This window comes from Camellia sinensis, chromosome 12 (genome assembly GCF_055761805.1).
Source record: "Camellia sinensis isolate YWXY chromosome 12, ASM5576180v1, whole genome shotgun sequence".
NCBI classification, from domain to species: Eukaryota; Viridiplantae; Streptophyta; class Magnoliopsida; order Ericales; family Theaceae; genus Camellia; species Camellia sinensis.
Genome location: NC_138972.1, coordinates 60,694,562 through 60,717,823, shown reverse-complemented (window position 1 = coordinate 60,717,823; position 23,262 = coordinate 60,694,562). Strand labels below are relative to the sequence as shown.

The 23,262-nt window shown below is 37.9% G+C and overlaps 1 pseudogene; it reads left to right on the top strand.

Moving 5' to 3' along the window:
* The first annotated feature begins 2,449 nt into the window (after nt 1-2,449).
* On the top strand, nt 2,450-19,429 carry LOC114302540 (uncharacterized; annotated as a pseudogene).
* The last annotated feature ends 3,833 nt before the right edge of the window (nt 19,430-23,262 follow it).

The following is a 23,262-nucleotide window of genomic DNA, read 5'->3' as shown; positions in this document are numbered from 1 at the left end:
GTTTGGGGCTCACTCAATTTTGGGCTCAAAGATGGCCCAAAATAAGCCTATATACAACCATTTTTCCAATAGTATAAATAAAAGTGATATATTTTTATAATTAAGAATCAAAATATACTAGCTCAAAAATTAAGAGAATAAAATAGAATAAAATTTTGTAGCTCAAATTTTTAACCCTTGAATGGCCCGAATTTTTCTCTTTCCTCTCTCTCTCTCTCTTTCTTTCTCTTTCTCTCTCTCTCTCTCTCTCTCTCTCTCTCAGACCCACCTTCCGACCTCCTCTCCCCCACCCTTCCCAGCTTCGGCCGACCCAATACCACCCTCTTTCATTCTTCCTCCAGATCTATTTTTTTCAGAACAAAACCCATGTACAAATTAGTTACTTTCCAAAAACAACATAAAGAAAGAAATGAAAAAATCAAAGAAAAGAAAGAAAGAACTTGAAGAAACCAAAACCAAAGTGTTGAATATGGATAATTTATGTTGTTTGTTCGTGTTAATTGAATAACCCATGTTGAGGTTGCTTCAATTTTGTGGTGGGTTTGATAGTTTTTAGAGAGAGAAAGTGGGTTTGTTTCAATTTTGTGGTAAGTTTGATAGTTTTTAGAGAGAGAAAGTAGAGGAAGAAGAAGGGAAAGCTGAAGGGAAAGGAGGTTCTGGTTTTTTCGATTTCTTTCTTTTCTATGGAGATTCAACATTGCAAACCCACTCTGGTAGCTTTTCATTCGGCTAGTGAAGCCATCTCCGGCGTCCTCTCTTTCTCTTTCTCTTCCTTTTCCTCTCTTTCTCTCGCTATCGCCTCATCTCTCTATTTGTTAGAATTTGGTTCTCAAACGTTTGAAAGAAAAAAGAGAGGGGGAAGAAGAAAAAAAAAGTGTCAAAACGACATCGTTTTGGCACCACTGCTGGAACCATTGTAGAGAATCACGACAGAGGATTCGAACTTCATAAATGCCAACACATTCGATCCATTAGAGGCAGTTAATTTTTGAGCTACCCAAAACTCAAAAGTAAAATAAGATTTGTAATAATTGAAAGGTCTTTCTTGTGTAAATAACCTAAATGAAAAATACTATAGGCTCCAAATTTTCTACCAAATAAATGATTAAATATCTTATAAGGTCTACAAATATGAACCCCAAATCACATTTGATCATGGAAAAAGATCCAGACTCCCACTAGCTTGTGATTGGCCAATTTTTTTTTATTTTTATTTTTTCTCCTCCAATTACCAACCCTCACGTGTGTGGGGGGGGGGGGGTGAAGGCTTGAAGGGGTCTTAATCACTTCCATTTGATCATTTATTTAATAAAAAATTTGATACCCATCATTATCTAACTTCAATTTCGATCCCAAATCCTAATAATAGAGCCGGTGAAATACTCTCACTCGCGCTCCCAACACCACACCATCGTGCGCTTACAACCAGAACAAGAACAAAAGAAGTGGTTAGTTTCTTCTTCTCAAAATCTTCTTCTTCTTCCCTTTAAAACCTTAGGGGTTGTTTGGAGTGTCCTAAATAAGTGTACTTTTTGACTTTTTGGATTAAAAAATTGAGGAAAAAAATATAGATGTTTAGGTTAACTTTTTGACTTTTTATGAAAAAATGTGTATTAAAAAATTGTATAAATTAGTGTGGAAGAAAAGTTTTGACTTTTTGACTGCACGTTGGCAGGTTTGGGTTGCTGAGTGGTTAATAGGAAATGGTTGCCTCCTTTTCAGGCAACCATTTGGACGGTGCTCTTTGGCCAGTGGGGGCCACCACGAGTCCTGTTTTGTTAATCAGAACTGTTGAATGTATACAACTCGTTGAGTATTATATGTTTGTAAAAAATCACATTGATCAGATATCTATAAATATCTGATCGGATTAGTTTTTTTTGTCAATCGTTAACTATAACACCATCCTTTTTTATACAAAACTGATTTGATCATGTAGTTAGCGATATCCGATCAACGTGATTTTTTACAAGCACATAGTACTGGACGAATTCTACACATTCAACGGTTCGAATTATCAAAATGGGACCCATGGTGGGCCCCCACGAGCCCAACATTACCGTCCAACTTAGTGAATATATATACGTCATTTTTTTTTTGGCTCTTTCAACAGTACTAAAGCCATCAATTCAGTCTTGAAAATTGTGGAAAGCTGGTTTGATTAAAATATTATGTATATTATTTTTTTTATATTTTTAATTTGTGAATAATGATAACTTTTTGCTTTTTTTGTAACTTTTTGACTTTTTAGATTTTTTGAAACGCCCAAACCAGGCCTTAGTTTATTATTCAAAAAAATTTAAATTTTTTATGCTTTTGATTCAATTTTACACTCTCGTCTTGTTCTTGATTTGATGATTATTTATGTTTTGCAAGTAAAAAATCAAAATCTAGGCTAGGGTTAGAGTTAGGGTTAGGGTTTTGAAGAGTCGAATTTGATTCACGAAAAAATGGCATCGATGGATCCTGAGATTGCGAAGACTCAAGAAGAGAGGAAAAAGATGGAGCAACAGCTTGCATCCCTAACTTCAGTTACTTTCGATACCAATCTCTATGGCGAAAACAACCCATTCGAGGGTTACGAGCAATCGATTCCTGTTAACAATGAGGAAGAGAATTTCAACGCCATGGATTCGAAGGTAGCCTGGAAATTGGCTTCGTACACGGCCCCCAAATCCATCCTCAAGGATATGCCGAGAGGGGTCGATGAAGACAAATCGATGGGGTTCAAGAAGCCTTCTAGGATTATTGATAGGAAAGATGAGTATCGGTGGAGACGATTGAATCGGGTGATTTCACCGGAGCGACACTATGCGTTTGCGAGCGGAGATAAGACCCCTGATGTGTCTGTGAGGACTTATGCTATGTTTGGATTGAGTGATTTGGAGAGAAAAGAAAAGAAATTGAGAGATATGTATTTCTTTTATTTGTTTAGATAACTTAACTGCAGAGAAATGGAAAGAAATTGAGAGAAATTGAGAGGAACTCATTTCTCTTATAAGTCTTATTTTCAATCTTTCCAAAAGTGGAGAGATTGGGAGAGAAAAGAAACCACTATTTTCATAATATCAATTTTATTCCTATAAAAATAAAAGAAATAAAATGATTGAAAATATAAAAAGGTTATTTTAATAATATAATATAAAATAATTTCTGTTCTTTTCTCTTAATGAAATCTAACCAAATAAGAATAAGAGGAATCACAATCATTTCTTTTCTTATATTTCTTCCTTATCCAAACAAAAAAGAGAGAAATCACAATTGTTTCTTTTTCTTTTTTTTTTCTTTTCTCTATAACTTAAGTAATCATTTCTTGTGATGAGGGAGGAGGCTTTGAAGAGAGAGAAAGAGGATACATTGAGGTTAATTGATAAAAAGAAAAAAGAGGGGGAGGAGGAGGAGAGGAAAGCTTCTGCAGGAGGAGAAGAGAAGGAGAGAAAGCCTGCTGCTAATGCTGTTTCCTAGCAGACCCAGAAGAAGAGGAATCGGTGGGATCAATCTCAGGACGAAAATAATGCAAAAAAAGTTAAAACTTCTCAATCTGATTGGGATATACCCAATTCGACTCCAGGGATTGGGAGGTGGGATGCAACCCCAACTCCAGGAAGAGTTGGTGATGCGACTCCTTCGCTTTCGAGGAGGAATAGGTGGGATGAGACTCCCACACCGGGTCGATTGGCTGATTCGGATGCAACCCCTGCTGGTGGTGGTGTTACTCCTGGTGCTACCCCAGCTGGGATGACTTGGAATGCTACACCAAAGCTTGCTGGGCTTGCTACTCAACCCTGAAACGACAGAGGTCGAGGTGGGATGAGACTCCTGCAACAATGGGTAGTGCCACACCAATGGCTGGTGCTACCCCTGCTGCTGCATATACTCCTAGTGATTCCTGTTTGAGGGGTTGAACTTGCAACCCCAACTCCTGGAGCTATTAATTTGTGCAGTGCTATAACCCCTGAACAGTATAATTTGTTGAGGTGGGAGAAGGATATTAAATCATCCGTTGACGGATGTAGAACTTGATGCAATGTTCCCACAAGAGGAAACTCCTTGCTACCCCATGCTCAATACTTTGGTGCGTTGTTAAATGAGGAGGAGGAGGAGGAGGAGGAGGGGGAGGAGTTGACTGCTGAAGAACAAAAAGAGCGAAAAATTATGAAACTTCTTCTCAAGGTCAAGAACGGGACACCTCCACAGAGGAAAACTGCTTTGAGACAGCTCACCGACAAGGCTCGAGAGTTTGGTGCTGGGCCATTACTTAATCGCATCTTGCCTTTGCTCATGCAGCCCACATTGGAAGATCAGGAGAGACATCTGTTAGAAATTGGGCGCCCATGTGGCATGACCCTTAGAACCTTTTGAATCTGAACCTTTTGAACCTTATCCATGTAAGTTTGAATTTGAATTCAAACTTATTTGGATAACCATTCAGGATATCTATATCTATCATATCAATAGATATGGATAGATGGATAGATAGATATTGGTTATATATCAGATTATATGGTTAATCTAAAGATATACGTATATCAGATATACGTTATGTAGTTTTCACCCATAACCTTTTTTCCCAGACTCTCCCTCTAACTCTCTCCCAAAAAATAACGATCTACCCATTTTGCACTGTGACTTGTGTGGGTGATACTCATTTTTTAGTATCACTCCACTGTGGGGTTCGTTGACTGATCAAATTTTGGAAGCACGTGATTTACCCATGAGGTTGTGTCATTAAGGTATGATCCGAATTATTTTTATCCGCTTCATTAATTTATAATGCTTTATGATTTACATTGGTATCAGAGCCTATATGGATTTTTTCATGCTTATTTTTTATGCATTAAAATATGTGTATTTTTTTTATATAAATATATACACATTATATGCATGAAAATTAATGGAGGAGGAAAATGAAGTGCATGGTTTTTTGCACTTCAACTCTCATTGATTGAGAATGTGATACGCTTTATTTTTATGTTCATTAAATGTTATTTTTAATGCCATAAATGTTTTTGTTGTGAAAAATGGAGTCCGGCAGTACAAAAAATCGAACCAGAAAACACCATGGAAGGTGGATCGTGGGCCTCACGCGCCACCTGACACCGTGGGAGGCTTCTACGCGCCTCCATGCGCTCTCACGTGCCCCCGTACGATGTCACACCCTCTCACGCGCCTCCACGTGCGCATCAGCGGCGCTGTCCATACGCACGCCCTCCGCGCCACACGCGCGCGCCGTGTGCTGAGCCGCGTGCTGAGCCGCGCCGAGCTGCTCACCGAGCCGCGCGCGTTGAGCCGCGTCGTTTTTCCTCCGCCGGCTTGGCTACTGATGTAAGGGTCTGTTTGTTTTGTTTTTAAATTCAGAATTACGTTAAATGGTCATAATTAATTCGTTATAGCTTTGTTTTAAGCGTGGTTAGTGCCGTTAGACTCAGAATTATATTTTCTATCTTTTGTAAAATTTTGAAAATTTTATGAAATAAAAAAAAAAATTCCTGAAATAATAATTCATTATTTCTGCTTTAAAATGCATCTGGTGTTGCATGATTAAGTTTTTGTGGCTGGATTTTTTATTGTAGACTATTGTTGTAGTTTACTATTTACTGGTATGGTTATTGCATTTTACCAGATTCTGAAATATTTATTTCTAATTTTATGTGTGTTTATTAGTTATTTAAAATCCCAGAAAAATTTCAGAAAATTTCAGAATGATATACTTTTTGTTATGGCATAATCTGAATATTAAATACAACATATTGTTATTTTTTGCATATGTTGTAATTAGAATAGCATGATTAATTATTTTTTTATTTTAATTCCGTTATTAAATGTAACATAGCCTAAGTTTATTGTGAATCTACATTATGATGCTATTGTATGGAATTAGAATATTTTATCATGCTTTTAGACATGCCATAGTCTGTGGGAGGTTATTCGGTTGAGAGAAATCTTTGTAGATTAACTCCTGAAAATCAATATTTTGCGCATAAATTAAATTAAATTTTGGATAATTGTCACCTATGGCGCAAGAGATGATTACGAGCATAGCGGATTTTCGATCTTGCGACTTGTGTAATATTGTCACTATTTAATTTAGATTTTTTTGGCAAAATTATATTATGCTAATCAAATTAATCCTAATGCGAATTTCTCTCTAAATTGACTTAGCTTATGGAAGTTAATTGGTTGACCTAGACTTAATAAAGATGTTCAAATGTGAACAATGTAATCCCATTCTTTAGATGAGCAAAAGTCTTGGAGACTTTAGGTCAAGTCTTAATTCAGCCAAAGTAAGGAAACATGACTCAAAGTCGCCGTGGTTTTGTTGCCTTGTTTGGCATAATAAAAACTAATGTGTACGCTATGGTTAGCAGCACGCTACGTAGTTTTGGTTGGCGAGTTTTGGAGTTATGAAATTAGTAAGCCCTCAATAGATCTGTATATGATTTTGACTATTGAGCTGCGCGGATTGACTTTGTAATTTGACTTGTAAATAATGTTACATCATTGGATGAAGTAGCATTCAAGAGTCACGTTATCCAAGAAATGCGAGCTTGAATAAATTAGTCATTAAGTGTAAGACGAGTAGCCAGTATGAGCAGTGTTTTGCTCTCTACCCAATTATTGGGAGTGGATGGAGCAAAATTTCATGCACTATAATAGTGTGCGTTGAAATATCACGTGAAGTGAAAAGATTAGCGCTTAGTGGCTGCAAAATCTATTAACACTAAGTGAAAAGATTAGCGGTTAGAAGCTGCAAAATCTATTAACATTATGTGAAAAGATTAGCACTTAGAAGCTGCAAAATCTATTAACACTAAGTGAAAAGATTAGCGCTTCGTGGCTGCAAAATCTATTAGCACTGCCAACTTGTCTAAGTCTGGACACTTACTGTTTTCACACTTGAGTGTGAGACATGAGGAGGGGCTTCTTTGTATGATTCCTTAGCTAGGCTAACGTTTTTGAATGATGTTTACCACTAAGCGCAAACGTTGCAGCATAATAATGAAAAGGTCAAGGCTGACAAGGTTGTTATGACTCTAAGAATTTGACACATCGCTTGTGAGAGTATTGTGTTGAATTAGACTCTTCAGCCTAATTCGCGCTTAAGTTACTTCAGGTGCTGTCATAGATTGATAGCTTATTCTCTCCTTCTTATGGATAGTAGCATTTATTGCAAGTAACTATGAAGCGAGAAACAGAGATGGCAAGAGGAGTATCGTCATCTTTCAACTAAATGCAGTAAAGTGTATAGAGAATAAAATTGACTTGAAGGTGCAGGGGATTAGCACTTACTAGTTAAATTTGCGACTTAGGCGCACTTGATATCTCCATGACATCCTTTTATGATCTAGTGAATATGAATTAGTCGTGAGTCATTACCTAGTTGGGCCTAAACCTTTAAAACTTGTCTTCGAGAACTCACACATTAAGATGATTGGAATTAGTGTATGACATTGGTCATGAACCAGTGGCTTATTATACTTAATCACATTAATGAGATGATGACACGATGGTTTGAGTAGGCCTTCTTGGACCCACTCACTTATGACATCCTGCTCTCATGTGAATGTGTAACTTTGTTCGCAATGGGTGCACACAAGTAAGTAGGAAAGTCGTAGAAGGTCATTTGTTTTGGCGCATTTAGTCCACTGTGATATTTGTGACTAGATATGTGTGAGGGTATGATAGCTAAGCCTCAATCTTGACACATTTATAGATTACGATACGCATCTGAGTCAAGACTATTTGATCTCCCATAAGTCAAAAGTTTTGAGATATTTTTGACATTGCACATATGAGGTCGAGATCAATAAGATAAGAGCTTTTGTGCTTTTAGTTTTGACCAAGGTGGCGAGTATCTATTTGAGTTATTTTTAGAAAGCTCTGTGAAGAGAGATGGATGCTTAGAAAATTGATTATTCCTAGTACTCAACAACATAATGGTGTAGTAGAGATAAGGAATTAAATATTGTTAATGTTAGGTGGATAATGGCGCAAAATGTTTTTCAATTGGGAATTGCACTAGTTTGTTGCCTTTATCCCTAACTAAGTGCCCTCCATATTAGATTTTACACTCAATTTGAGCAATGGGTTAGCGGAGAGCCATCTACGGGCGATTTGTAACCGTTAAGCAGCTTATCTTTATTTTACTTCTCATAAGATTGCGAAGTTAAGACCTAGGGTTCTATAGCGCATTATTATATGCTGTCTTGTAAACACAAAGGGTCGTGTGGCGCATTATTGTATGAGGTCATGCAAACCCTCCGGGTCATGTGCATATAGATAAACAGCTTTGTGGTAGTGTAACTAAGTCACATAAAGTTTTCTTAGTAAAGGTGACGTGAATAGAGTTTTGGAACTCTATAAGATAGAGAATTCTAAGCATAGCGCTTTATGTAGCCTAGTTGAGAATGGAAAGAAATTTCCAATATCCTAGGGACAGTGGGAGCGATGTGCCTACTAATGGATTACTCCATTAGAGAAGAATACTCTACATTCTTAAGTTGCGTGGTAGCGAATGTGAAAATTTTTCACGTCATCACTGGGTGATTGAGAGGGAAACATTCATAATTGCTCCGCAAGATGATAAAGAGCCTAGGATAATGCCAAAGGCTCTAGTCCCTTGTTTTTTAAAAAGTGGATTAATGTTGCGCAGTTTAAGACAAAGTCTTTGAGGATTAACCATTTCTATAATTTGGTTGACTTTCCATTATGACGCGAAACTATTCTAAAGTTATGCGTAATTTGAATAGTCATTGTTGAGGCATAAGGCTCGCTAGATACCGAAAAGTCGCACCATTGAGGAAAGTGTAGACCATGAGAAGACTTCCTCCTGGGGAGTGAGGTTATTTTGACTTAGGCTATGATTGACATAAGTTCGGAACATTGATTTGTGGACATTGTGACCCAACTTTCTCGTTAGAGAATTGGATAAGTAGATCCGTAGGGATTTACCTTCTGCTTTTATGGTGAAAAGTTAGGAGCACAAAAAGGTTGCTAGTTCCAATAAATCTTTTACAGCCTAAAACAGTTATCCAAATAGTGGTTCTTAGATTTCGTCAAGCCATGATAGGCCAACAATGATCGATGAAGACCACTGAGGCATGATCAATGGTCCAAAAGAAGTTTTTCCTTACTTAGTCATTATGAGCCAGGAATTTATAAGGTTGTCGCCACCTAGGGTGGGCAGTCCTCTATTTTAGATATGATGGACATGGGTGATGTAATTTATATGCTCGGATGTACGATCCTTAGGGATTGCTTTGGGAGAATTCATGTTTTGTCTTCGATGACTTACATAAGGAATATCCTAGAACGATTCTAGATGCAAAATTGCAAACCCATTGACTTACCTATCGGTAAAAGCCAGAGCCTTGGCTATTGAGTGAATCCTCGGATTGTCTTTGGGAGAAACAGATGACCTATATTCCTTGATCTTTTTTGATGTGGGAGCCTGAAGTACGCTATGTGGGCGTATTTGGCATGATAAGTGTTATCTTTAGTAAATGGTCAACTGAGTTATTTAGACATTGACCATGCTCATTAGATTGTGGATAAAATGCTTTACTAGTAGTATATTAATTTGCTTCTTGTAAGATTCAATGCGCTAGTTGGGCGCATCCAGAATGAACGCAAATTGGTCATCAAAATATCTTCAGAGAGGTTATTGCACAAGAGGTGGTGATCTTAAATCACTTCATGTGAGGCGCACATGGTGGATTCCGTTGTATATACTTATCGCAAGAGGTGCTGATAAGGTCTATGTTTGGAATCTAGAATTGTGATCTTGAATCACTTCATGTGAGGCGCACATAGTGGATTCCGTTGTATATACTTATCGCAAGAGGTGTTGATAAGGCTTATATTTGGAATCTAGAATTGCGCAAGCTATGGTCAAATTTTTTTTTTATCGATCATTTATTTTGAGATGATGGGATGTTGATACTATTATGGTTTGTGTCATAATGATTAGCAGATGATGATGTCAGCAGGCAAGATTGGCTCACTCACACGAGCAATCGCCCTTGGCGCTTGGAAGCGAGCAAGGATGAGACTAGTGGTTTATTTTTATTTGGAGCCAAGAGAGGCTTAAATAATCCACTATATATGTCGCCTTGGTTACAACCAAGATGAGGTCGTGTTAAGGATCAAACATGGATATTAGTACCCACTTTCCATGTTGTGCCTGTTATGATTAGCCAGATGCGAGATCTCATTTGGCGCCTAGAAGGTGAGCAAATAGAGAATTCGGGTTAGGTGCTAGAAAGCAACTAGACTTATATCTGTACGGTGTATCGAGGATGACGTCACTCTTTTGGAAGAGTTACTCCACCGTAACATGTATTCATACTATATGTGCATGTGCTTGGTGACTGAGTAATGAGGTGAGAGAATGGATCCCTGTTTCCTCACCGTGTGAGTCTTACGTGTCATTATTGATATGACTTTCATTTATGTACCCTTTTGTGACTTTTGACTATGTCATAAGGTAAGGGGTTAATGTTCTGCTACTTTGGTATGTTGCCTGCGGTCATGTATGATTCGGCCTTAAGGGACATCACTAGGAAAGCGGTCAATCCTAAATTAAATGGCATGAGGGCAAAGGGAAGATCATCTAGTATTACACCACTGTTGTATATTCACTGCCGACAACTCATATCACTCTGTATGAGAAGCGGATTGAGTGTGAATATATTGCAAGAATTGAGAGGGTCAAACATGCTCTTTTGAGGGATTAGAGATGTTTTTTGGACCGGTGTAATTAGATGGGTCTGGGGTATATGAGACACTATTTTCTGTTCTTTTTGGGTTGATGTCTCTATGCTGGCTCATTTTGAGTTTCTAGTATAGAGCTCCCACATGCAGGTGTTCTCAGCAGTCGCACGGTGTAGTGGCTAGTATGAGATTGTTTATTTTTTGGGGAGATTGAGATAGAGATGTGGCAGTGCCATGCTAACTCATGTCCGAGTGGGAGATGTTAGAAATTGGGCGCCCATGTGGCATGACCCTTAGAACCTTTTGAACCTGAACCTTTTGAACCTTATCCATGTAAGTTTGAATTTGAATTCAAACTTATTTGGATAACCATTCAGGATATCTATATCTATCATATCAATAGATATGGATAGATGGATAGATAGATATTGGTTATATATCAGATTATGTGGTTAATCTAAAGATATACGTATATCAGATATACGTTATGTGGTTTTTACCCATAACTTTTTTTCCCAGACTTTCTCTCTAACTCTCTCCCAGAAAACAACGATCAAGCCATTTTGCACTATGACTTGTGTGGGTGATACTCATTTTGTAGTATCACTCCACTGCTGGGTTCGTTGACTGATCAGATTTTGGAAGCCCGTGATTTACCCATGAGGTTGTGTCATTAAGGTATGATCCGAATTATTTTTATCCGCTGCGTTAATTTATAATGCTTTATGATTTACAACATCTTTTGGCCAAGGTTATTGATAGGGTGCTGTATAAGTTGGATGAGTTAGTTCGTCCTTATGTACACAAAATTCTGGTCGTGATTGAGCCCATGTTGATCGATAAAGATTATTATGCACGTGTAGAAGGGAGAGAGATCATTTCGAATCTCAGCAAGGCAGCTGGCCTAGCAACCATGATTGCTGCAATGCGTCCAGATATTGATAACATTGACGAGTATGTGAGGAACACCACTGCAAGAGCCTTCAGTGCCCTTCAGTGTCGTCGCTTCGGCACTTTGGTATTCCTGCACTGTTGCCATTCTTAAAAGTTGTGTGTCAGAGTAAGAAATCTTGGCAAGCTCGTCACACTGGGATTAAAATTGTCCTGCAGATTGCTATTTTAATTGGCTATGTGGTTCTTCCTCACTTGAGGTCTCTGGTTGAAATCATTGATCATGGTCTCAATGTTGAGAATCAGAAGGTGAGAACTATTACGGCGCTGTCTTTGGCCGCTCTTGCTGAGGCTGCTGCTCCATATGGTATTGAAAGCTTTGACTCGATTTTGAAGCCTTTGTGGAAGGGTATTAGATCACACCGTGGGAAAGTCTTGGCAGCATTCCTGAAAGCAATTGGTTTCATCATTCCTCTAATGGATGCAATATATGCCATCTACTATACCAAGGAAGTAATGATTATCTTAATTCGTGAGTTTCAATCACCTGATGAAGAAATGAAGAAAATTTTGTTGAAGGTGGTGAAGCAGTGTGTGAGTACAGAAGGTGTGGAGGCTGAGTACATCCGAACCGATATCCTTCCTGAGTCTTTTCGGAATTTCTAGGTCAGAAGGATGGCTTTGGATCGCAGAAACTATCGGCAGCTTGTGGAAACAACTGTAGAGATAGCAAACAAGGTCGGTGTTGCTGATATAGTGGGAAGAATAGTGGAGGACCTTAAGGATGAGAGTGAACCATATAGACGGATGGTTATGGAAACAATTGAGAAGGTGGTTGCAAATCTAGGTGCATCTGACATCGATGCTCGATTGGAGGAGCTTCTGATTGATGGAATTCTTTATGCCTTCCAAGAGCAGACCAGCGATGATGCTAACGTGATGCTTAATGGGTTTGGTGCTGTTGTAAATTATGGAAAATGCATTTCTTATTATTAATCTTGAAAGTACATACAAGCTGTATTTATAGAAGGTAAACTATTGCTGATCTAAGCAGATAACTAACTCCTAACAGTGTAACTAACTCCTAACAATTAGCTAACCAATTCCTAACTGATTACATAACATCGCAGATAAAGCTCTGTTCTGGACTGCTGAAGAATCCATACCAGAAGCTGTTGCTGAAGTTAAAGCCGTGGCTGCTGCTGAAGCTAAAGCTGTGGCTGTTGCTTCTGCACGAGAATCCTTATCACCCTCGTGCAAGCTGATGGGAGAGGGAGAGACCAGAAGCTTGGCTTGAAGGTAGTGAAATCGTGACACTGAGAGAGGCTTTGTGAAGATGTCAACAATCTGATCAAGAGAAGGAATGTATTTGAGAAGTAGTTGTTTGGTAGCAATCTTTTCACGAATAAAGTGACAATCCACTTCAATGTGTTTAGACCGAGTGTGAAACACGGGATTGGGAGCCAAGGCAATAGTAGACAGGTTGTCACACCAAAGGAGAGGAGGAATAGGAGAGTGAAGCTGAAGTTCACGGAGTAACATGGTTAACCAAGTAAGCTCAGCTGTGGTGTGGGCGAGAGAGCGATATTCAGCTTCGGTTGAGGATCTTAAGACAGTTGGTTGCTTTTTAGCAGACCAAGAAATAAGGTTGGACCCAAGATGCACACAGTAGCCTGAAGAACTGCGACGATCGAGAGCATCACCAGCCCAGTTCGAGTCAGAGAAGGCCTGAAGTTCAAAAGAACTAGGACTGAAAGTGAGTCCATGAGCTAAAGTCCCTTTGACAAATCTTAACAGTCGCTTGACAGCAGCAAAATGAGCATTAATGGGAGCATGCATGTGTTGACAAGCTTGGTTAACAGAGAAAGATAAGTCAAGTCGGGTGATCGTAAGGTACTGAAGTGCACCAACAACACTGCGATAAAGCTCTGGTTAATTAAATGGAAGAGCAGAATCTGGACCAAGAGAAGGTTTAACTGACATAGGGGAATTGCAGGGCTTGCAAGTGGTCATACCAGCTTTAATGAGGATATCAGAAGCATATTTGTGTTGAGATAAGAAATAGGAATCACCATAAGCTTGTATAGATATACCCAAGAAATAGGAAATATCCCCGAGCTCCTTCATGGCAAAGGCAGTATGCATTTGAGCAAGAAGCGATTGAATATGAGAAGAGCTATTTCCAGTAACCAAAATGTCATCAACATATACAAGAAGAAGGGTAACAGTTGAAGAAGTCTTTTGAATGAATAAGGAATTGTCACACTGACTATTAATAAAACCTTGCGATAGTAAAAAGCGGGAGAAGGTAGAACACCAGGCGCGAGGAGCCTGCTTTAAACCACAGAGAGCCTTCTTTAAAAGACAAATATGAGTGGGATGAGATAGACTAGTGAAGCCTGGAGGCTGTGTCGTGTAAACTTCCTCTTCCAATGTACCATGGAGAAAGGCATTACTGATGTCAAGTTGTTTAAGAGGCCAGTGATAATGCAGAGCCACACACAATAAAATGCGAATAGTAGGTTGTTTGGAAACAGGGCTAAAAGTTTTAGTATAATCAATCCCCTCTTGTTGGAGAAACCCTTTTGCAACCAAACGAGCTTTATAACGAGCAATAGAATCATCAGAATTGCGCTTAATATGGAATACCCATTTGCAGCCGATAGCAGACTTAGAAGCAGGCAAAGCAACCAAAGACCAAGTACCTTGAGCATGAAGAGCATTGTATTCATCTAACATGGCAGTGTGCCAAACAGGAGAGGTGAGAGCTTGCTGATAGGTAGATGGCTCAATGTCAGAAAAGGAGGAAGAAGAAGCCAAGAAGACTTGAGGATACGCTTGATCGAGTAATCATAGAATGAGAATTAGTAGAAGGAGGAGGTAGAGGTAAATCAATAAAAATAGAAGAAATAGGAGTAGAAGTGGGAGTAAAAGAAGAAAGAGGACCTGATGGCAGAGAAGAAGAAATATACTGAGGAGGTAGTGCAGACTGGACAGATTGAGGGAAGGCAGAGGACTGCAGAGGTGCAAACTGGGCAGAGGTAGGAAAGCCAGTGGGTGCAGACGAGATAGATTTAGGGAATGCAGAGGACTGCAGCGGTGCAGACTTGACAGATTTAGGACAAGCAATGGACTGCAGAGGCACAGTGGACTGCACGGGCACTGGAGCTGCTGAAGAAGGTAAAGATGAAGAAGAGGAAGGAGATATGGGAGCTGGTGGCAGTGAACTAACAGAAACAGAGGGATGATCCATAGTTGGAGAAGGAGAAAGAGAAGGAGACCAGAAAAAGGATTGAAGCATAGACAAGGTCTGAGAAGTAGGAGGAGAAATACTAGCAAAAGGAAAAATATTTTCATGGAAGATGACATGACGAGACAGATAAACCTTACCAGAGGAAGGATCAAGACACCTATATCCTTTGTAAGAAGGATGATAACCAAGAAAAACACACAAAGTAGGTTTAGGTTGAAGTTTATGAGAAGTGTGTGGCTTAAGCCAAGGAAAACATTGACATCCAAACACACGCATAAAAGAGTAATCAGGTGCTTTGTGAAACAATAATTCATAAGGAGAAGAATGAGGAGCCTTAGACTTAGGCATGCGATTAATTAGATAAGTGGCTGCAGAAATGGCATCAAACCAATATTTAATAGGAATAGAAGAATGGTGAAGCAGTGCAATGGCAGTCTTAGTGATGTGTCTATGTTTTCTCTCAGAGACTCCATTCTGAGGAGGTGTATAGGGACAAGAAATTTGATGAAGAATACCATGAGAATTGAAAAATTTAGTCATAGAGGAATTAACAAACTCAGTACCCCCATCCGCACGAAAAATTTGCAAGTGAGTGGAAAATTGAGTACCAAAATATGCTGTGAATTCTACAAATTTATCAAATACTTCACTTTTGTAACACAACGGATAAAGCCAAGTAAATTTTCTATATTCATCAACAAAGAGTACATAGTATTTATAACCGGAAAGAGAAAGGGAAAAAGGTCCCCATACATCACTGTGAATGAGAGAAAATGGTTTTTGAACAATAGAGTCAGACAATTTGAAAGGTAATCTATGACTCTTTGCTACACAACAATGAACACAAGTAAAATCATCATTCTTGGTTTTATTACAAGTGGAAGAAAGAAAGTGTTTGAGCTTATTAAACTTGAGAGATGATGGATGCCCCAATCTCTTGTGCCAAACAGTGGCAGACACTTTATTAGTAGTCGAACTGTAGAATGCATTATGAGACTGAAATGAAGAAGGTGGAATAGCAGCAGAAAAAGGCTTGGGCTTGGATGTATGAAAGTGATATAAACCATGTGAATTAAGGCCCTTGTGTAGGATGTCCTTGGTGTGCTTGTCCTGAACAATGAAGGAAGAATCATCAAAAGTGATTGTACAATTATTATCTTTAGTAAGTTTGTGCACAGACACAAGATTGGAAGCAATAGGAGTGTGCAAGACTTTGTTGAGTTTAAAAGTATGATGTGGAGTAGGTAACAGACCCTTACCAGTATTAAGAATAGGGATAGAATTACCATTACCAACAGTGATGTGATCAGTGCCTTGGTATGGTTGATGAAGACTCAACTGTGACAAATCATGAGTCATATGATCAGATGCAACAGAATCAAGATACCAAGGAGAGGAATCATACTGAGGTGGAGAGGAAGCAGAAGCCACAAAAGCTCTGGTGTTTGAAAAACCAGAGGATGATTGTGCTGAAGATGGCCTTGACAGATTTGGAAATTACTGTGACTGAATTTGCTGTGATTGATTTTGAACAGAATAATTTTCATTCAATCGATGCCAACACTCCAGAGCTGAGTGATTAGGTTTTCCACATATCTAACAAATTAAATTGTGATGGTGATTGCTGGATGAGTGTCGACCTCTGCCTCTAGATGAAAAATGTCCTCGGGAGCCATGTCGAGAACCACCTCTGTGACCTCTGAAATAAGATCGACCTTGAGAAGAAAAATCATGAGAAGAACCACGAAAAGCAGCATATGCAACTGAAGGTTCATGAGTATTAATATTCTTGATCTTGGAATGCATGTGAATAGATTCTGAGCATAGAAGAGATGAAAGTTCTTCCATAGAGATGGCTTTTGATCAAGCTCGGATTGTGGTTTTAAAAGCATCAAATGCTTCAGGTAAACCATTCAGTGTAATAAGAACAAGATCTTCTGCATCTACAGGAGAAGAGACAAGAGCGAGTTGATCAGCTAACTCTTTAATCTGACTCAGATACTCTTCAATTGACTGAGAAGTCTTGGTCAGATTAGTCAATTGATTTTTCAGTTGATGAATGTGACTGCGAGACAATGTAGTAAATCGTTTTGACAGAACTTGCCAAACCTCTGCACTATGTTGAAGATGTAAAACAGAAGAGAAAATTACAGGTGTGAGTGTAGCTGTTAGACAACTCAATAGATGTGCATCAATTTGTTTCCACTGCAGAAATTCTGGATTAACTGTTGTGGTTCCATCTGCATTTGTAATTGTTGATGGTGGAGAAGAATGAGAACCATCAACAAACCCTAGCAAATCTGTAGCACGCAGTATATTGAGAAATTGACTTCTCCAAATGATGAAATTTGAAGAATCCACTTTTACAGTTATCAAAGAACTGAGATTTGAAATGAGAAGACTAAGATTTGAAGGAAGTGCATTTGAGGTAGGAGTTGCCATTGAAGAAGATTGAAGAACTTTGAAGAATGATTGAGAAAAGTTGAAGATTCTTGGAAGAACTAAGAAAATGAAATCAAGAACCCAAGAATGCTCGTGAGAGCTTTATTGCTCTGATACCATGTGAAAAATGTATTTCTTATTATTAATCTTGAAAGTACATACAAGCTATATTTATAGAAGGTAAACTATTGCTGATCTAAGCAGATAACTAACTCCTAACAGTGTAACTAACTCCTAACAATTAGCTAACCAATTCCTAACTGATTACATAACATCACAGATAAAGCTCTGTTCTGGACTGCTGAAGAATCCATATCAGAAGCTGTTGCTGAAGTTGAAGCCGTGGCTGCTGCTGAAGCTACAGCTGTGGCTGTTGCTTCTGCACGAGAATCCTTATCATAAATGCTCTTGGGCAGAGAGTGAAGCCATACCTTCCCCAGATATGTGGTACTATAAAGTGGCGCCTGAATAACAAGAGTGCAAAGGTAAGGCAGCAAGCAGCTGATCTCATTTCCAGGATTGCAGTGGTCATGAAGCAGCGCCAGGAAGAGCAACTGATAGGTCATCTAGGGGTTGTCTCATATGAGTATTTGGGAGAGGATTACCCGGAAGTTTTGGGATCAATACTTGGAGCTCTCAAGGCAATTGTTAATGTTATTGGTATGACGAAAATGACTCCTCCAATCAAGGATTTGCTTCCTCGATTAACCCAAATCTTGAAGAATCGTCATGAGAAAGTACAGGAGAAATGTATTGACCTTGTTGGTCGTATTGCTGACCGTGGTGCTGAGTTTGTACCAGCAAGAGAGTGGATGAGGATCTGTTTTGAACTCCTGGACATGCTTAAAGCACACAAGAAGGGTATCCGTAGAGCTACAATGAATACATTCAGGTACATTGCCAAAGCCATTGGGCCACAAGACGTTCTGGCGACATTATTGAACAACCTCAAGGTGCAGGAGCGTCAAAATCGTGTTTGCACTACTGTGGCAATTGTAATTGTCGCGGAAACATGTTCTCCTTTTACAGTTTAGCAGCCTTGATGAATGAATATCGTGTGCCAGAGCTTAATGTTCAGAATGGTGTTCTGAAGTCCCTCTCGTTTCTATTCGAGTACACTGGTGAAATGGGAAAGGATTACATTTAAGCAGTGACTCCATTGCTAGAGGATGCTCTCATGGACAGAGATTTGGTTCATAGGCAGACTGCTGCTTCTGCTGTGAAGCACATGGCTTTAGGAGTTGCTGGGTTGGGATGTGAGGATGCTTTGGTTCACTTACTAAACTATGTTTGGCTAAACATCTTTGAGACATCCCCACATGTTATAAATGTTGTTATGGAAGCCATTGAATGAATGAGGGTGGCACTGGGTGCAGCTGTGGTGCTTAACTACTGTCTTCAGGGACTTTTCCACCCAGCAAGGAAGGTTAGGGAAGTGTATTGGAAGATCTATCACTTGCTGTATATTGGCGCTCAAGATGCACTTGTTGTAAGATTTAATAATACATGTAACCATAATAATAATAATGCGGAATTAAACTTTACAGGATCTTGAATTCAATACAACTCAAGAATAAAACGAATATACCTTTGTCAGCCATTGAATTAGAGAAGTTGAGAAAGTACCCCTTAGAGTTGAACCTTTAATTTTGGCTCACCTTCTTCTCTCTGTCTCTCTTAATTAGGATGACTATAAAACTTAAAGTGATGGAAAACAATACTCATGATATGAAAGGGGAGTCACCCATCCTTATATAGAGGAGAGAAGAGGGCCAGATCAACTCTATCAGAAGAATTCCTAATCCATTAAGGTTTCCTTCTTATCTTAGAAGGGTGATTATATTAAAATTCTATTTACTGAACTTGATCTCAAATATTGGCTTTATCTATTTGTGGAGTCCAAATAAATTAAAACATGTAGAAAATATGTAGGCTATTGGGCCACACTAGAAAAATAAATCCAACACTTGTGGCTGCTTATCCTGTGTTGGAGGATGAGGAACATAACGTATTTAGTAGGCCTGAGTTGACCATGTTCATCTGAGTAGGAGATTTTGTGATGTTGGTTGAGCTACTGAAGGTTCCGTAGAATGAATATCTGAAAGGATCTTGACCCAGTACTTTGTGGTTGCTGCTGCATTTTTAAATCTAAAGGCTTTTAGTGTAGTTTGATATTCTCTAATATTTCTTGATATATTTGCTGCTTATGTAAAAACTCTTATGAAATTTGAACTGCTTTCTAGTAATATTTCTATTTTAATATTATATTTCTGTTGTGATGAACTGTTTTCGTTTTGCTTTATTGAATTTTTTCTGTGGATTTCTCTTCTAGACTAAGCATGAAGAACAGGTGATGACCTGTAGGAGGCTTTTCAGGGAGTGAGCTTCAAGCAATGGTATATTGTGCTTTACAGCTGAAGTAAGTATTGTTTCAAGTTGTGTTGTTGTGAAGTACTGGGCATATATATATGTTTTAGGTGGTATGTTTGCTTACACATTGCTTGGTTGGTTGGTTATAAAATCTCTCCCCTGTTTTTGTTTACGGAGGCATATAAATTTTAATGTGAAACATTTTAGTACTAATTAAATTTCTTTTGGCATTCTATCTTTGCTTTCACTAAAGTTTGGATGATCATTTCAGCAGTTTTCTTTTGAAAAATTTTAGAAGATGCACATAAATATATATTGTAGATGGTTGTGTATTTGCTCTTTAGTCGCACTTGGTTGAGGTCAACCGTTTGATATGATGTAGGATAAGCTTAATTGGTTTGAATTTAATCAATGTTCGTAAGTCAGCCCTTTTAGTTCAGTGTTGAACAATCATCCAGGTCTCCTTTTGTAGGTCCATGAAATTTTTGCACAAATGTTTATATTTTAGCTTTATCTCATTGTTCTGATTCAGAAAACTAGAAGCTGGTGGACGAGTTATTTGTGTGATCATTTTGTGTCGTGTGATGATTTAGATTAGAAGATGAAAAAATTGGTCTTTATAGCAGACAGATAGATTGGTGCTTTGCCTTGCTATTTTGTCCCTTTTGGTTCCTAGGTATAGTTATAAAACCTTTAGCCGGAGACTAAGTTGCCTTGCATTGTAGATTGTATGTAGAATGTTTAGATTTTATTCTAGAGGTGGGGTTTTTTAATTGTGTAGCCTGGTTTACAAAATTATACTATTATTGAATGCAAATGAGTCAATGTACATTAGTTAAAGTTGAAATGCTGATGATATTAAAATGCTGTTATGGTTCGAACTGAATCACGTAATAGTTGATGTTGGATGATTGCTCAAGGACTAGTTAAAGTCCTTGATTCACTCAATCATACAGTATATTGCTTTGCTTGATAACAAATGAAAAAAACTGTATGACTGTTTTATTGGTTTTGCATGTAACCATTTTATTAAATGCCTATGTTATTGTTATTCAGTGTTTGGTGAGTCGGCAGCTTTGGAATTTGGAAGAGTAGAGATATTTGGTGTTTCACACAAGGGTAACTTGTGATGACCAGGAAACTGATATATCTTTGAATTTTTTTTTTCCCTCCTAGTTTTTTTTTTGGGGGATTTTCTATTTACTGTTTTTGTGCCTATGTATGTGTTATGGATTGGTTAGTGGGTAAGTTAAGAGGTTGTTTTTTTTTTTTTTTTTTTTTTGCACATTTTTTTGACAGTAGCAATTTCAGACATCAAAGTTTCATTACTGCAAGTTACATATGTGAGTTGCCATTATTGATAGGGTTTCCTTATTCATTGCCCTGGTTTTTTGTTTTTGTTTTTTCTGCCTTGCATATTTATTCTTGTAATTAAAACAATTAGAGAAAAGATAGGGATCATGAAAAAACTTTCATGAAACTGATCATGAAAAATTTATGACTCTTAGATTACCTTGATTAGTGTGTGGTGTTTTATTTTAAGTGTAATCCAAGAGTCATAAATCTTTCATGATCATTTTCATGAAAGTTTTTTCATGATACGTAGCATTGCTCAAACAATTATATGTCGTTTATTATTTGGGGGCTTTGGGACAATAAATTCTGATTAAGCCTTTGTTATTAGCGCCAATGAATAAATAATGTTTTTAGAGAAAATATCTCATAAATACTTTTTTAATATTCATTAGAAAACTAATTCAATGAAAATTTCATACTTATTTTTCCATTGAGAGAGTTTTTCAATGAATATTGAAAAAGCAGAACTTCTTGGATATTTTTATTTTGCAAGACCTTTTAGTTTATGTTGAAACCATTTTGCAGGGTTTGAACGGACACAATATGCGTAAGGTCACAACCCATGTTTATAGATACAACAAATAAATTCAAAATTTAAAAACCAGAAAATCTTAAAATCAATCATTTTGTTTGTTTTATTGATTCTTTTCTTTTGGTTAATTAATTCTTTATATTGATTGGCTATTTCTGTGTGACAAATCACACAGTAATGGAGTTTAGGATCTTTAGTTGTGTATGGGTCGTTGGTTATAAGTTCACGCTCTGTCTGGTCATCACATCGGAATCAAGTTGAGTTTCGCTTAGTTACTTGCTCAGGTATATTTATGCATACATGTTAGATTGTATTTGAAAAAGGATTTTGGAAGGGTCTATTTTAAACAAAAGGTTTTTGGAGAAAGTTTCAAATCTGTGTCTTGTTGGTTTTGGTCAAGCAATTGAGTCCCCCAACGTGCAGCAATGGATCGCTTGCACGGATCAATTGTGATTCAGATCCTTTTGACTGGTTTTATCAGTGGCCTGCAATCGTTAGGCACTTGAATGGACATTTTGTAACATATAATGGCGGCCACTGGAAAGGTCTACTCAAGTGAAACTAAGAAAATTCCTTATTTGGATATGATTTTCTAAATTTTTATATAAACTCTTCATAATCCATTTTAAGTACAACCATTTTCTTTTACTAAAAATATTTTGAGATTGATTCATATTTTGTGTGACAATTTTCTAAGTGATTTTTGTTAAAAAAAAAAAAAAAGTCCTCATATCATTGCATTGCATTGTTCTGTCACTTGTGGTCGGTGTGGTAATCAGAGCCGTTCAAGAACGGAGGTTGATGATTGATGGAGCTTCATGGTGTCCTATAGATCAAGAAGGCTGGTGGGGTTAGGCTGCATTCGTAGAAGTTTCGTCAAGACATGGGAGATAGGTAAAGCTAGGTGAGTGGTTGTAAGTCCATCTATGTCTTGTACTCTTGATTCATTATAGTAGATTTTTATTGAGCATTGGGATGGTGATTTTTTTTCTCCTGTTTTTTTTCTGTTTAGAGATTTTTTTTAATTGGGTTTTTCATGTTAACTATTGTGTCTTCGTTATTATTAATTGTAGTTGATTAATCTTTATCACTGCAAGTTAAAATTGATAGTTAGGTTTTAATTTAAATAATGCACTTACATGGTAATTTCAGGTAAATTATTGTTTGTGCTTACATGGTCCACAAAAATAAGAATAATGTGAGTAAATTATAAAACACCATTAGTTAGACATATAATTAAGTTGTATTATGGATTTATATGATAATTTCTGCTAGTCTTGGCTCCTTGGCTCCCAAAAGCCACTAGGATGTCAAATGTTAGTTCAAACCAATACAAGAGAGCCATCAGCTCTGGGCTAGTCTGGATATATTTGCACAATACAACCAAGACTCGGGATTTTACCCAACTTGCAAAGAACGTTGAATTCATATACCAAAAAAAAATAAAAATTCCAACCATGAAGAAAGTACAATTCAAAAGGGAGGAAAGATCACAAGTAGGAGTGTAAAACTGGTCCATGGCCCACATATAGCCTGCCCGCAGCCTGGAATGGCCTGCCTGTGCCCGAGCTTAGGCCGTGACTCTGAGCTTGGGCCTTGTGTTTTGGGGCCTGACCCACCGGCCCGTTCCAAGGCTCGTTCGAGACTCAATCTGCTCAAGGCCCAATGTCATTTTCAAACTATTTTGATAAAAAAAATTAGTTAG